Here is a 16467-nt window from a genome sequence, read left to right as displayed (position 1 = left end):
ACATCTCTCTGTTTCTGTCTCTGTCTCTGTGTCTGTTTCTCTGTGTCTGTCTGTCTGTCTCTATCTCTGTCTCTCATCTGACACAAATACAAAGTAACTGATAAAATTTATATCCTTAAAATGGTAAAGCAATGTGGTGGCTTGTTATTTTGGATCAGTTTCTGATCCATAGTATGAAATTGTTGCTGAAACAAAAATTATGAGAAGCTTGGGGGGAAGTAAGGAAGTGACCACTCTGAAATATGTGTCAGAACGTGCTTTGTTTTGTTTCCTGTTCAAGAAGATTCACTGGCTCCACATTGTCTTTTTGTTGTTTTGGCTTTGTTGGAGGCAATCAGGGTTAAGTGACTTGCCCAAGGTCACACAGGTAGTAAATGCAACTGTATGAGGTTGGATTTGACCTCAGGTCCCCCTGACTCCAAGGTCAGTGCTCTATCTACCACCTCGTTCTCCGTTCATATTTTCCTTATGATAAAAATGAACTCTTCTGTTTTCCTTTTCAAGGTCTGCACAATCTGACTGCAGCATGTCTATCCAGGATTACTACAAATTATTTCCTCTTGTATACTCAATGTTAGTCTACTTTTTTGTTTCCCATGTGCCTTGGTGCAGTCTTGGATCTCCCAAGTCTAGAATTCACTCTCTCTTCACATCCATCCCTTAGTATTAGTTTCTTGAATTTTCAGTTTAAGTATCACCTTCTTAAGAAGTCTTTGCTGATCTTCTCAGTTATGGTTCCCAACCCTACCCCACATCACTGTAGATTTATTTTGTATCATATCATTACTTATATTTTAGCTTGTTACTTCCCCTTAGTAGAATTTAAAGTCACCTGAGTGTAGAGACTATGTGACTTTTGTATTTTTCCCTCAGTGTTTAACAAAGTGCCTAGTGCTAAATAAATGATTGTTAATCGATTGAGTTCAAATATAGTCCCAGACAGTTAGTGACTATATGACTCTGGGCAAGTCACAACCTCTACTTGCCTCAGTTTTGTCATCTGAAACATGAGTATAATAAAAGCACCTACTTCTTTTTCTTTCTTTTTTTAAATTAATTTGTTTGTTTCTTTTTAGTTTACAGGATTCAATTCCACAAATCCTTGAGTGTCACATTTTGTCCTCCTTCCTCCCCTCCCCCCCACCATGGTGGCTTATAGTCAAGTATAGGATCTGTAAGTACTTCCACAGTATACATTAGTCAGGTTATAAGGATGGATTGTATCAGCTGGAATGAAAAATGGTAAAGAGGACATAAAACCAAATAAGAGAAGGAAAAAGATCATGTATTTTGCTTCCACCTGGATATCAACTTAGTTCTTTCTAGTTCTTTCTCTGGATGCACATATTTCTCTCCATCATGAGTCTTTTGGGATTGACTTATATCACTGCATTGCTCAGAAGAGTCCAGTCTATCAAAGTTGGTCATCACACATACATTGTGTCTGTAATTGAAAAGCACCTACTTCTAAGGGTGGTTGTGAGGATAAAATAAGATGATAACTCTAAGTCACTTAGTAACTACTATATAAATGTTAGAATATGATATGAGGAAAACTGAGTATAGTCTAATGTGTACCTAGATTTAGGGGGAATGCATTTCAAAGTGTTTAGAGACAGAGTATGTAGGATGCTGGAGTGGTACATTACAGGTTTTTTTTTTTCTAGGTTGACCAAGAGAGGACCCAGAAGCCAGGGATTCCAAAAGGGGGTAAGGCTAGATCTTACTGGTATAAAATTCCCAACAAGACTGAGAGGGAAACAAGACTGATCAATACTTTAATACCCTGTCTAAGCATCGGGAAAGAATGGCATCTGGCCCCAACAAAAAGCCTCAAACTAGAACCTGAGACTAAAAATATGGATAATAAAAAATACAAATAACAAAAATACAGAAACAGGCATTTATGTATGGAAAAACAAAAAATGCCAAATAAAAGAAGAAATATTTATTGAGAGAAGCCCACAAGATAAACCTAGAAGAGAGTAATTTCATAAGTATGGTCAAAGTCTCAAAAATAGTTTGACCACAAGGACTACAATGTTAGAAGAAATGAAGCAAAATATATTTTTTAATTGGAACTAAGTCACTCATATTAAAAAAAAATGGAAGGAAAATAAGTAGCTTCAAATAAAAGTGAAAGAACATACACTATATTCCCTGAAAATTAGGATGGAAGTTTTGATTTAATAGGTCCATGAGGCAGTAGAAATATTAAATGTAATCTAAAGAATGAAAAAAATAGGAAGGAATGTCAGGTATCTACTACTAAAATTACAAACCTGAAAAACAGGTCAAAGGGAGATACTTTAAAAATCATCAAAATCACCAAAACTATGAGTATAAAATAAAAAGCTTGGATATTTTTAGAAATCATAAGACCACCTGAATCTATTAGAATCAGAAGTCAGTAAAAATAGAAAGAATTTACTTTTCACCTCCTTCTTGAAATTCCAAATTTAATATAGCCACAGCCAAAATCTTGAACTACATTTTTTTAAAGCATACTGCAAGCCACCTAAAAATGTTAAAGCACCATACTCAAACTCAGAAAAGACTGTCCTTCAGGTACAACAAATAATAGAAAATCTTTCAGAATATTTTTTTTCAGAAGACAAAAGCTAAAGGTTTGTTACATCAAAAGATGATTCCCCCTGAAAAAACTGAGTATAATTCCACAAGGGAAGAAAATAAACCTTTAAGAACACAATGTTCTTTTGTACTCATTCTCCTAATTTCAAGTGAAAGACCAACTTGAGTCCCCAGAAGACAACAGACTATCTCTTCCCTTAGAGAAGGGAAGTTCCTTTGTTGAGTAACCCAGAGGGAAATTGAGTTTTCTAACACACAACTCCCTATCCAGTGTATCCCCCAGTAACTCTCAACTAGTTAACATAAATTAATTTTCTACTGAGGAAATGGAGCAAAAATAGTTACAAAACCCCAAAGCACCAATTCAAAGGTTTACTCTCCCCCTACACATACATGGGGACTCTAGGGAAAATGGGTTCAAACTTTATGCACAATGGCAGTGAGGCACACATGTAAAGAATATGTGGGATTAAGCTCCCAGCCCTGGAACTTCTTTTCCAAAGCCCTCATCATGTTCACCTAAGGCCAAGGTATCAGGACTACAAGAGCTGATCCCCTTTCTCAGCTGGGCTAGTACAGTGTTTTGACTGTTGGGTCAAATCACACATAGGCTATGTCAAGAAATTTCCTCAGGATCATGAACTATGCTGCTGCTCCATAGAACATAACTGCTGTTGCTATTGGCTATAGTTGCTGGCACAATCACTTTGATAGATCTGCCTGCCTCTCTAGTTACTTAGACACTCCTCAAAATACTCACCTAGGATCAGGAAAGATCTCACACAAGAGAAACAAAAGTGCCATGTGTTCATAGACATATTACATGTAAGCGGGAGATAGAGTAACCACTTCTTTTCTCCAACCTTATGGTCCACAATGGTTCTTACCCTGGTCACCAACAAGAAAGAACATGCAAAAGGGTTTGGTCCTTTTGTGTGAGCACTCAATTCCTGCTCCTTACATCCAGAGTCATTAGTCTTTGTCTCTTCAACCAACCACAAGACCCTTCAGCAGCACACAACACTAGCATTTTCCCACCTCCACCCATGCATGGCATTCACCATTATGAGAAGGTTCACTAAGTCCTCGTGCATTTATCTGGAATCAGGAGAGGTATGTTGTGCATGCTCTGTACAACTCAATAGGACAAGTAAATACTAAGTGTGCCCTCATTGTTCATTTACAGTCACTGTCATATGATAGAGGAATGCTAAGTATTCCTGATGGGAAGATATGAGTTGATCAAACATGTTGAAATACAAAACAAGAAAAACCTAGAAAGTTATTTATCCATACTTGTACACCTTGAACTCTTCATCACAACCAAGTCAAATAAAAGTGACTGTCAAAATGACCTATCTAACACCATACGGAACAGCCCAAATCTATCTCCCCCCTCCCCTGCCACTGAGAAGAGGGAAATGAGTTTTATAATCTGGACTCTAGGACCAAATTTGGTTATGGAAATTGTCGTTCAGCTAATATTTCAGAAGCCTTCAAGTGTTGCTTTTGTTTATTGTATTTTTTCTGCTTTATTCTAATTTTGTTTAGTGGGTGATACATTAGTTTATACAAGGGTTCCATACATCTAGATGTGTGTATAGATATGTATGCATGCATGCATACACATATACATGTACATATACATGTAGCTACATACATGTATGTATAACTACATACACATATATTCATTCTCAAACTTATGGACACTTGCTTTGTATGCAGTCATTTTGAATATTTTTGTGTAGCTTCTTTTTTGTAAGCTGGAGATGAGGGTGTAGATAAAGGGGATGTAGGCAAAACTCAGACACATTTGGTCTGCAGCTGCTTCTAGCTTGAGGCAACTAAAACTCCACTGCCTCAGAGAGAGAAGGAAAAATTTACTTTGAGGAAAACACATAACTGACTGAACAGCAGTAGCCAAAGTTTAAGGGAATAGAAGTTCTAGGTGACCATTCATAATATAAGTTGTCTTCTCACCTTGCAGATGAAGAGACTGAGGAGCAGGGTTCAGAATATAGCTGATCAAGATCATGGCAGGATATGATTCAAAGAAGGGAAGATATGTGTGTAACAGCAAGCACCCTAGCACACCCAGAATGGCCTGCTAGCACCAACTTTTTGCTCTCCTTTTCTACTAAAGACTGCTCAAAAAGGGGTTAACAATCTTACTTTTAATTACATTCATTAGTTCAAGTTACAGATCAGCACCATGAACATCAGAGAAAATACAAGCAGAGAAATTAGCATGAAGACCAACAGACAGGGCTCTGAATCAAAGCGATATTACTAAACACTTAATATACACCACTGGATCGAGAGAGCCTTTACATCTGAGCAGTCAGGATCTCAACATAGGGCTACTCAAAGTCTTTAGCAGGAAATCAAACAGTACTTTTCATAATCAAACCCCCAAAGCAAAATTCCAAATCAGAGTATATATGCACTTCTCAGAGCCAGAAAGCATAACAATCCTTGTGACTCAGTGCTTAATCAATTTAGTGACATACAAGTAAGCTTCCCTCTAAGCAAGCTCCTCCTTAGACAAGTTCCTCCTCCGATGGACTCCATATGAGGCCTATAAATGGGCAGGGAAGATCTTATTATCCCATTAACATTACAGTGTGTCTAGTTGTGAAAGAATAATAGCCCCTGGGAAAAGAAACTAAACATGCTCTCCCCCAGCAGATAGCCAAATCAGGGGTCTCTCCTGTCTAACTATGTTTTAATGCCTATGCAATTAGAAAATTATGCCTTATTAATTTAAAAATCTTAAGCAAGTCATCTAATCTGTTGAATACTTTGCTTCTCTGAAAAATAAAGATAATGATACCTGTAGTAACTTAGTTTATGAGGTTGTTTCAAGTTTTAAATGCTAAAATAAATATACAGTACTTTAATCTCTAAAGTACAATTTAAATGAGTTATTAGTAAATTTAGTCATGTTAATAGCAGGAATGTATTAAATACTCTTTAAATAGTGATTTATATTGTCAAAAATTATGCAGAGGGATATTGAACTCAAAATGAATAGGAGGTTGAAAGTCTAACAATGAAAAAAGAAACTTCAGATCATGTAGAAAATTGGGAGAACCCTTGAGAAATTTACATGATGAAATGGGGAGTTCATGGATTAACTTAAATTTTTCAAATCCTGAGCAAAAGATAAAAGCAATGGCAGGTAATAGTATCAATTCAAAAAAATTTCTTGGTCATTTAAGAACAGTGTCAAAATTCCTGATGTTCAGAATTTGACTAGATTAGTAAAAGCAAGTGGAGAACCAAAGAAGGAATATAACCACTGCTTTCAATTGACAGTAAGGTGATAATGGATGGTAGAAATAAGGAAAAATCACATATCTCTTGCTTCTGTCTTCTCTCTTTAGGAATATTATCTTTGACCAAGAGAAAAAAATGGATAGGAGTGGTTTGTAAAGACTTTAAATCCAAGGAAAGCAAAGAGATGGTGGGTGAATAGGTTTCAAGCAGCCATGCTATGCAAAACTCATCCCCAAGTACTAAAAGAACTGTCATCTAATCTTCATTTCCCCGACTTCTTCTCCCAAAGTGTTAACTGGTCAGCGATAATATTACTTCCTCTTCTGCATGGAAAGGATATGAATAGGGTAAGGGGAGAGGGAAGTGGTAAGTAAAAGTGAAGTATCAAGGATAACTTCAAGGTGACTTGAAGGATAGTCCCTAAGTACTAAAAGAACTGACATTTAATCTTCAATTCCCCAACTTCTTCTCCCAAAGTGTTAACTGGTCAGCGATAATATTACTTCCTCTTCTGCATGGAAAGGATTGAATAGGGTAAGGGGAGAGGGAAGTGGTAAGTAAAAGTGAAGTATCAAGGATAACTTCAAGGTGACTTGAAGGATAGTCCCTAAGTACTAAAAGAACTGACATTTAATCTTCAATTCACCCACTTCTTCTATTAAAGTGTTAACTGGTCATCGATAATATTCCTTCCTCTTCTGTATGGAAAATATATGAATAGGGTAGGGGGAGGGGGAAGTAATAAGTAAAAGTGAAGTATCCAGGAAAACTTCGAGGTGACTGGAAGGATAGTGGTTGCTTTGACAGTGAGAGAAACAGTAGGAGGTTTGAGTTTTGAAGGAAAGGTAGTCTTCTTTCAGACATTTTGACTGTGGGATGCCTATGGACCACTTAGATAATGCATACAAGGTAGTTGAGATGCCAGAGAAAGATGAAGGTTTGGTAGGTTTGGGCTCATCTGCCTAAAAATGATAGTAGAGCCCTTAGGAGCTGATAAGATCACCAAGAGACCAGGACTCAAGATATATTATAAAGTAACAGTCATCAAAACTATTTGGTATTGGTCAAAAAATAAATAGATCAGTGAAATTGACTAGAAAAAAGATAATCAGAAATAATGGAGTTCAATAACCCAGTGTTGAATAAACCCTAGAACATAAATTACTTTGGAAAGAACTCTACGTGTTATGAACTGCTGAAAAATCTGAAAAGCAAGCTAGCAGAATTTATGCTTAGATCAAAATCTTATACTATACTCCACAATAAATTCAAAATAGATACATGATCTGAATATTAAAGACATATCATAAAAGTTTATAAGAGAAGCACACCACTTCTCAGAAGAGAAGTTTTCTTACTTGCAGGTAGGAGATGTGTTCGTAAAGAATAAAGAGATAGGGGCAGCTAAGTAGCACAGTGAATAGAGCACTGGACCTGGAGTAAGGAGGACCTAAATTCAAATCTGGCCTCAGACACTTGACACACTTACTGGCCATGTAATCTTGGGCAAGCCACTTAACCTTAATTGCTCTGCTTTCCCCCTCCAATAAAAAATAATAAAGAGACAGAGGTAATTGCCCAAATGAAATGTATAATTTTGATTATAGAAAATTAAAATGTTTTGCAAAACAAATTAATGTATCTAAAATATTAAGGCAAGTTGATGTAGTGTTTCAAATGATGTTGTTATGCCATATATAGATGGGGAAGGAGGGAGGGAGTGAGTGAGGGGAGAAAGAGAGAGAGAGAAGAGAGGACAAATTAGACACATGCATATATAAATCTGTGTGTGTATCTTTGTATAATACTAAAAGCCATTCCCTATTAGATAAGTGATAAAAAAAATATGTGAACAAACAATTCTCAAAATAAGAATTGAAAACTATTCAAAAACATATGCAGGGTTGGTCCATCTCACTAATATTAAGGGAAATGCAAATCAAAACAACCTTGAGGTTTCACTTCATTCGTAGCAAATATATGAAGATGAAAAAGAAGGGCATGGTTAGTATTGGAAGGATTCTGGGAAGATAGCAACACCAGGACATTATTAATGATACTCTGAATCAGTATGACCATTTTGGAAAGCAAATTGGAATTATGCAAATAAAATGACTAAAATGTCCATACCTTTTGACCCAGAGATTCCATTACTGCCTCTCCTCCCTCCAGGTCATTGATAAATGGAAAGTCAAAATATTTATAGCTGCATTTTTTTGTGGCAGCAAAGAATCAAGTAGATGGCCACCCATTAGGGAATGGCAAAACAAATTACAATATATGAAAGTAAAGGAATATTATCGAGTTGCATGAAACAATGAATATGATGAATACAGAGAAATATGGAAATATGTTCACAAACTAATGCCCAGTGAGGTAAACAAAACAGATAGATAGAAAGATAGCTAGACACACACACAATGACTTCAACAAAGTAAATAGAATAAACTACAACCTCAAAAAAACAAAAAGGTACATGTTGCAAAATAAAAGAATAAGCATGTCTTCAAACAAGAGATAGAAGTGACCCTCCCCCACTCCTTTGTATAGGCACAATACCCATCAGAGTAGAATATTACATATATTTTCAGCTTTTTTTTTGATGTATTGATCATTTTTACTGAACTCTTTTTTTCTCTTCCCTTTCTTTTTTTGCCCCTTTTAAAAATACTCTGTAATATGTGCTGGCTCTCTGGAAAACAGTGGGAGTGGGGGAAATACAGAAATTTAGTTATGAAAATTAGAATGTGTCCATATATATGAAGATATATAATTCATAGAAATACAAATATATTGTGGAGGTGGAGCCAAGATGATGGCATAGAGAAGCAGGAAAACTCCATATGCCCCCTCCATATCCACCTCAAATACCTATAAAGAAAAGACTAAACAAACTTTAGGGCTACAGAACACACAAAGTGACAGAGAGAAACAAACTTCCTGGTGAATACAGCCCTGCATGATGACAGAAAGGGTGCATTGCAGGGCACGGGGAGCACAGCCCACCCCCACATAAGTCTTCAGTTTTAGCCTCAGGGCAACCATAACCAGCCACATCTGGAGGGACTTTGGTAGAGTGGATCATCAATAGCAGTGGTGGTTTCCATAATTATCAACCCATAAACACCAAAGAGAAAGAGAGAGTTCAGTGTGGAATTTGTGGGAAAAGGGAGTTGAGGAGTGTGGTCCAGCCTCTGCCCCCAGAAGGAGAAGCAGCTGAGGTGCAGTGGCCACTGCCACATGGCTGCTTCAGAGCTCCTGGCCTGCAGCTTGTAGGGGGATAAAATGCCCAGTCTGAAGGGTAATTGCTCTTGCTTTAACATGCTTGGATCTGGATTGCTGTCTACAATGGAGGTCCTGGGGTGTGTGGCCAGTGTGCCAGAGCCAGTGGAGGCTTCTGAGAGGGCACCCAACTAATATCTTTGGCAGCTGCATAAACCCCAGAAATTAGGACACAGCTCTCCTCTCTGGAAGCAGAGTTCTACTGTGGCAAAAAGCTCAAAAGTCAAGTAACTGAGTGGCAGCATGAGCAACCAAAGGAAAAAAAGCAAGCAGAGCAGTCAGAGCTTAGATTCCTTTTTGGGGGACAAAAAGGATCAAAACATGGAAAGGAGAAAAACAAGAAAGTCAGAAGTCCTGCACCAAAATACTCCAAGAAAAATATGAGTAGGTTACAAGCCTTAGAGGAGCTTAAGAAGGATTTTGAAAACCAAGTAAGAGAAGTGGAGGAAAAATTGGGAAGAGAAATGAGAATGATGCAAGAAAATCATGAAAAGAGAGTCAACAACCTGACTGAAGAAAATAACACCTTAAAAAATAGACTAACTCAAATAGCAAAAGAGGCTCAAAAAGCCAATGAGGAGAAGAATGCGTTAAAAAGTCAAATTTGCCAGATGGAAAAGAATCTCAAAGCTCCCTGAAGAGAATAATTTCCTTCAGAATAAGACTGGAGCAAATGGAAACCAGTGACTTTATGAGAAATCAAGATAATATTAAACAAAACCAAACAAATGAAGAAATAGAAGATAATGTGAAATATCTCATTGGAAAAACAATGGATCTGGAAAATTAATCCAGGAGAGACAACTTAAAAATTACTGCACTACCTAAAAGCCATGATCAAAAAAGAACCTAGAAATCATCCTTCAAGAGAATCTCAAGGAAAATTGTCCTGATATTTTAGAAACAGAGGGCAAAATAGAGGTTGAAAGAATCCATCCATCACCAATTGAAAAAAATACCCTAAAGAAAACTAGAAAGGTCAAGATGGAAGAGTAGAAGCAGGTCCTCCTCACTGCTCCTGGTTTGCACCTTCCCCAATCCATGTAAAAAGGGGACTCTAAACAAATTTTGGAGTTACAGAACCCACAAAATAACACATAGAATCTAACCTCCTGCTGAGGACAGCCCAGCAGGCCTGCAGGAATTGGCCAGCACAGTGCTCTGGGAGCGGAGCCCAGTACCATGCCTAGGTTTTAGCCCCAGGGTAGGCCTGACCAGCTGCTGGCTGTGGTCATTTCGAGCAGCTGTGGTCATTTCCAGATTTATCAACAAATAGATGTGAAGAACAAAGTGAGAGGTCAGTGCAGTATAGACTTTGGGACCCAGTAAGTGAGAGTGCCTCAGCTTTTACCCCTAGGGCAAGAAGCCGCTGAGATGGGGCACAGACAGCCAGCATGATGTGCCAGCTTCAGCTCCTGGCCTGCAGAGTGTAGGGGGACCAAGCACAAGTCTGAGTGGTAATTGTTCTTGTTTAACCTGCTTGGATCTGGATTGCAGTCTAGGGTGGAGGTCCTGGGGTGTGTGACCAGCTTGACAGAGCATGTGGAGACCTCAGAGAGGGCACTCAACTAATACCTATGGCAGCTGAGAAAACCCCAGCGTTTGGGATGAAAGCTTCCCTGTCTGGTAGCAGAGTCCTACTGTGGCAAAAAGCCCAAAAGTCAAGTAATGAGTGGCAGCATGCCCAGGCAAAGGAAACAAAGCAAACAGAAGAACCCAACATTAGACTCTTATTTGGGGGACAAAAAGGTTCAAAGCTTGGAAGAGGAGGAAGACAGTGAAGTCAGAACTGCTGCAACAAAAACATCAAAGAAAATACGAGCTGGTTAAAAGCCATAGAGGACCTTAAGAAGCAAATAAGAGAAGTGGAGGAAAAAATGGGAAGAGAAATGAGAACGATGCAAGAAAATTATGAAATGAGAGTCAACAGCATGACTGAGGAAAATAACACCTTAAAAAACAGACTAACTCAAATGGCAAAGGAGGCTCTCAAAGGCAATGAGGAGAAGAATGCCTTAAAAAGCCAAATTTGCCAGATGGAAAATGAATCTCAAAAGCTCAATGGGGAGCATCATTCCTTCAGAATTAGACTGGAGCAAATGGAAGTTAATGACTCTATGAGAAATCAAGATCCTATTAAACAGATCCAAACAAATGAAAGAATAGAAGGCAATGTGAAATATCTCATTGGAAAAACCACTTACCTGGAAAATAGATCCAGGAAAGATAATTTAAAAATTATTGGACTACCTGAAACCCATGATCGAAAAAAGAACCTAGAAATCATTCTACAAGAAATTCTCAAGGAAACCTTCCCTGATGTTTTAGAACCAGAGGGCTAAATAGAGGTTGAAAGAATCCACCAATCACTTCCTGAAAAAGATCCCAAAAAGAAAACTCCTAGGAATATTACAGCCAGGTTCTGAAATTGACATATCAAGGAGAGAATATTACCAGCAGCCAGGAAGAAACAATTTGAATATTGTGGAAACACAATTAGGATAACCCAGGTTCTGGCAGCTTCTACACTGAAGGATCAAAGGGCTTGGACTATGATATTCTGGAGGGCAAAAGAACTGGGATTAAAACCAAGAATCACCTACCCAGCAAAAATGAGTATCATGTATCAGGGGAAAATATGGTCATTCAGTGGAAAAGAGAACTTTCAAGCATTCTTGCTGAAAAGACCAGAGTGGAATAGAAAATTTGACATTCAGATACAAGAAGCAAGAGAAGCATGAGAAAGTAAACAGGGAAAAGAAATCATAAAGAACTTATCAAAGTGGAACTATTAACATTCCTATTAACATTAAGATCCACCATACCCTACATGGAAAAATGATAATTGTAACTGATGAAACTTTTCTCAGTATTAAAATAGTTGAAGGGAATATATATATACACACACACACACACACACACATATATATGCATATATATGTCTGTATTGGAGGGTATATGTTTACAGGTAGACATAGAGGGCACAGGAACAATTTAATAGGAAGGGATGATACTCAAAAGGTGAAATTAAAAGGTGAGAGAGAAATATAATGAGAGGAGATGGGGAGAGACAGAATGGGGTAAACTATCTCATATAGAAGAGGCAAGGGAAAAATGTTACAATGGAGGGGAAGAAAAGGAAGGCAAAAGTGAATGCGTCAACTTTATTCTCACTGAATTTGACTTGGGGAGAGAATGAAATACACACTAAATAGGGTATATCACCCTGCAGGAGATTAGGGGGGAAGGGGATGAGAGAGGGGATGATGGAATGGAGGGCAGGCTGGGGCGGGGAGGGAAGTTGGAAGCACCCACTTTTGAAAAGGGATGGGATCAAAGTAGAGAATAGAACTAGTGGGAGGTGGGATAGGAGGGAGGGAAATATAGTCAGTCCTTCACAATATATCACCTATGTTAATATTTTGCATAAGGTACGCATGTGCAACCTATATTGAACTGCTTATCTTTCCAGTAAGGGTGGGTAATGATGAGGAAGAGAATGAATCAGGTATTCAAAGTTTTAAAATCAAATATTTAAATATTTATATACTATTAATAATACTATTTTACATGTAATTGGGAAATAAAATATACAGGCACTGGGGCATAAAGATCCACCATGCCCTACTGGAAAAGTTAAAGGGGGTATGAGAGAGAGCAGATTAGAGGAGGGGATATAATGTGGGACTGCTATTTGGGGGCGGTGAGTAGGGGGGAAATGGGGAGAAAATGTGTAACTCACAATCTGGTGGAAATGAGTGGTGTAAATCAGAAGTTAATAAAGCAATTAAAAAATGAAAAAAATTTTTAAAAAAAAATAAGAAAACTAGGAATATTATTGCCATGTTCTGGAGTTCCTAGATCAAGGAATAAATAATACAAGCAACCACAAAGAAACAATTTGAATATTGTGGAAACACAATCAATCAGGTAACACAGGATCTGGCAGCTTCTCCACTGAGGGATAGAAGGGCTTAGAATATGATATTACAGAGGACAAAGGAGCTTGCATTAAAACCAAGAATCACATACCCAGCAAAACTGTATAATGTTTCAGGAGAAAATGTGGTCATTCAATTAAATAGAAGACTTTCAAGCATTCCTAATGAAAACCAGTTGAATAGGAAATTTGATATTCAGATACAAGAAGCAAGAGAAGAATGAGCATGTAAACAGGGAAAAGAAATGATAAGTAACTTATCAAAGTCAAGCTATTTATATCCCTACATGCAAAAATGATAACTATAACTTATGAAACTTTTCTCAGTATGAGAATAGTTGAAAGGAATAAAAATGTGTGTATATATAAATATATACACACACACACACACATATATATATATATATATGTCTGTATAAGAGGGTATATGGGTATATGCATGCATATGTTAGTGTATATATGTGTGTGTATGTATGTGTACAGGTATACATAGACAGAAGGCACAAGACCAATTGAATGGAAAGGGATGATACTTAAAAGGTGAATTAAGAGGTGAAAGAGGAATATAATGAGAGGAGATGAGGAGAGACAGAATGGAGTAAATTATCTTACATAAAAGAGGCAAGGGAAAACTATTACCATGGAGGGGAAGAACAGAAAGGCAATAGGGAATAAGGCAACCTTACTCTCATTGAATTTGGCTTAGGGAGGGAATGACATACATAATAAATAGGGTATCTCACCCTACTGGAGAGTAGGGGATAAGGGGATGAGTGGGGAGATGATTGGAAGTGAGGTCAGGTTGTGGGGGAGGGAAGTTCAAAGAATACAGTTTTGAAAAGGGACAGGGTTAAAGTAGACAGTAGAACAAGTGAGGGTCAGGATAGGATGGAGGGAAATGTAGTCAGTCTTTCACAATATATCCACTCTGTAAATGTTTTGCATAGTTACACATGTACAACCTCTATTGAATTGCTTATCTTCCCTGTAAGGGTGGGTAATGAGAAAGAAAGGGATAGAATCTGGAATTAAAAGTTTTAAAATCAACTGTACTAAAAATTTATTATTATTATTATTACATGCAACTAGGAAATAATATATATAGGCACTGGGGTATAGAGGTCCATCTTGCCCTGCTGGAAAGTCAGAACGGGGAAGGAGGTGGATATAGGAGAGAACATATTGGGGGGGGAGGTGTACAATGGGATCACTGTTTTGGGGCAGTGGGTAGGGGAAAATCAAGGAGAAAATTTATAACTCAATATCTTGTGGAAATGAGTGATGTAAATTAAAAATAAACAAAATTTAATTAAAAAATACAAATACATTTGTATGTCAATGCATAAAAATATCTCACCCAAATATAAAATATATGTAAAGAATATACATTTTAATATTAAATAATAAAAGATCACCAACAGTGATCAGACATTGCAATGAGGGAAGTGGAGGACCTTCACCCAATGAATGAATCTTTGAAAAAAATGGCTAGGAAAAAAAAAGATTTATCCTTTTGAGAAGGTTTTTGGAAAATCCTGTCTACTCCTCTAAATGGATAGCACACTCTTCTCTGTAATTAGAAATAATCCAATTAGATTTGAGGACTAATCAAAGAGAAATTACATAGTGTCTTCTAGTGAAATCCAGTTCTAAGGTAATCTTTTGAAGAAAATGTCTGGTATTGGGAGATCCTCTACCAAACCTAAATGTATTATCAATTATTAATGCTGAATGAATGGCTATCCCTCCCTTCATTTTCAGGACTCTGGGACATTTTGTTTAACTTAATCACTCTTTCTGAATGAAGTCCCAAATGCCTTAGCTTTTTCATTCATTCATTCAAAAAACATTCCTCAGGTTTTGACTATATGTCAGGCATTGAGAATAAAAGAAAAAAAAACAACTTTAAAAATACTGCAAGCAAACAAAACAACTCCATGAACTTTCCCAAATGTAAGAAACTTGCCTTTTACTGGGAAGAAAACAGACAAGGAACCAATTAATAAGCATTTAACTAAGTACAAAATATACAGAAGCAATTTCTGAGAACAAAAACAACTGGGGGGTCAGGATGATTTTGAAGACAGTTACGGATTTCTTGCAACAGAGGTGAAGAAGGAATGCATTCTAGGTCTCAGAGGCAGTCTGTGCAAAGGTTAATGGGAGATGGGAATGGGGTCATGATGTACAAGGCACTGCAAGGAGACCAGTTTGGTGTAGAAAATGATACATAATAAGCCTGGAATGGTTGAAGCCACATTGGGAGAGGCTTTGAAGAGTTAGGAATTTGATCCTATGTGGAAGAGGGAGTCACTGGATTATCTTGAGCAAGAGAGGGACATAGTCAGACCTGTGCTTAAGGAGTATCAAATTATTCATAAATGTGGAAGATTGATTTGTAAAGGACGTTCTGGGATTTGAGGAGAGTAATGATGAAGCTATTGCAATTGTTCAGGTTAGAAGTAATAAAGAGATTATCAGTTCAAATCAAATCAAAAGGTATTTAATAAGTGCTTACTATGTGCCAAGGACTGTTCTAGGCTCTGTGGATACAATTACAAGCATAAATAACAACAGTTATTGACCTCAGCAGAAGGCAACACATAAAAGGGAGCTGAAAAGTGAAAGAATATGGTTATGAAATCTACAGAATGAACTATGGCTGCTCTAGGCTCCTTCTCAAAATGGTAATTCCCAAAGGAACTCAACATTTGGAGAAGGGAGTAGTTACAGAGGTGTAGTTCAAATGTCTCAATAATTCAGTTTATTAAAAACAAGAGTTATGGATAAATCATTGTACTGTGTTAAGAGAGAAACAGAATGCTTTTTAGACTGTATTCTAATTGTCCTCTTTAGCACTTTTTCACTGCACTGACTTTTCCTTCAACTTCTGCCTCTCCTAGCTGATGGTCTTAGCCTTATTTACATGATCCACAATCCACTTTCATGTGAGGATGTTCTTTAAGAGCACTGGGCAATCTCTTCTATTCCCTCTTTTGGTAACTTGATGAATTCCCATGGTTACAATGATCATCTCTACACAAATAACAACTTAATCTCCATATCTACTCCTTGTCTCTCCCCTAAACTCTATTCTCCAATGATCAACTGTTTGCTAGATATTTCCATGTGCTGTTGTTTGTGTTTTTCTTCAGTTTTTGCAATGACATCTGACCCTTCATGACCCATTTGGGGTTTTCTTGGCAAAGGTATTGGAGTAGTTTGCCATTTCCTTCTCAAGTTCATTTTACAGGTGATGAAACTGAGGCAAATAGGGTTAAGTAACTTGTCCAGATTCACACAGTAAGTTTCTGAGGCCATATTTGAACTCATGAACATAAGTCTTCTTTATTCTAAGGCCAGTGCTCTATCTT

The sequence above is a fragment of the Petaurus breviceps genome, unplaced genomic scaffold (genome assembly GCF_028583685.1).
Source record: "Petaurus breviceps papuanus isolate PSGF00001 unplaced genomic scaffold, PetGlider_PUasm1.0 126, whole genome shotgun sequence".
In the NCBI taxonomy this organism is placed as follows: Eukaryota; Metazoa; Chordata; class Mammalia; order Diprotodontia; family Petauridae; genus Petaurus; species Petaurus breviceps.
This window is presented reverse-complemented; position numbering follows the sequence as displayed.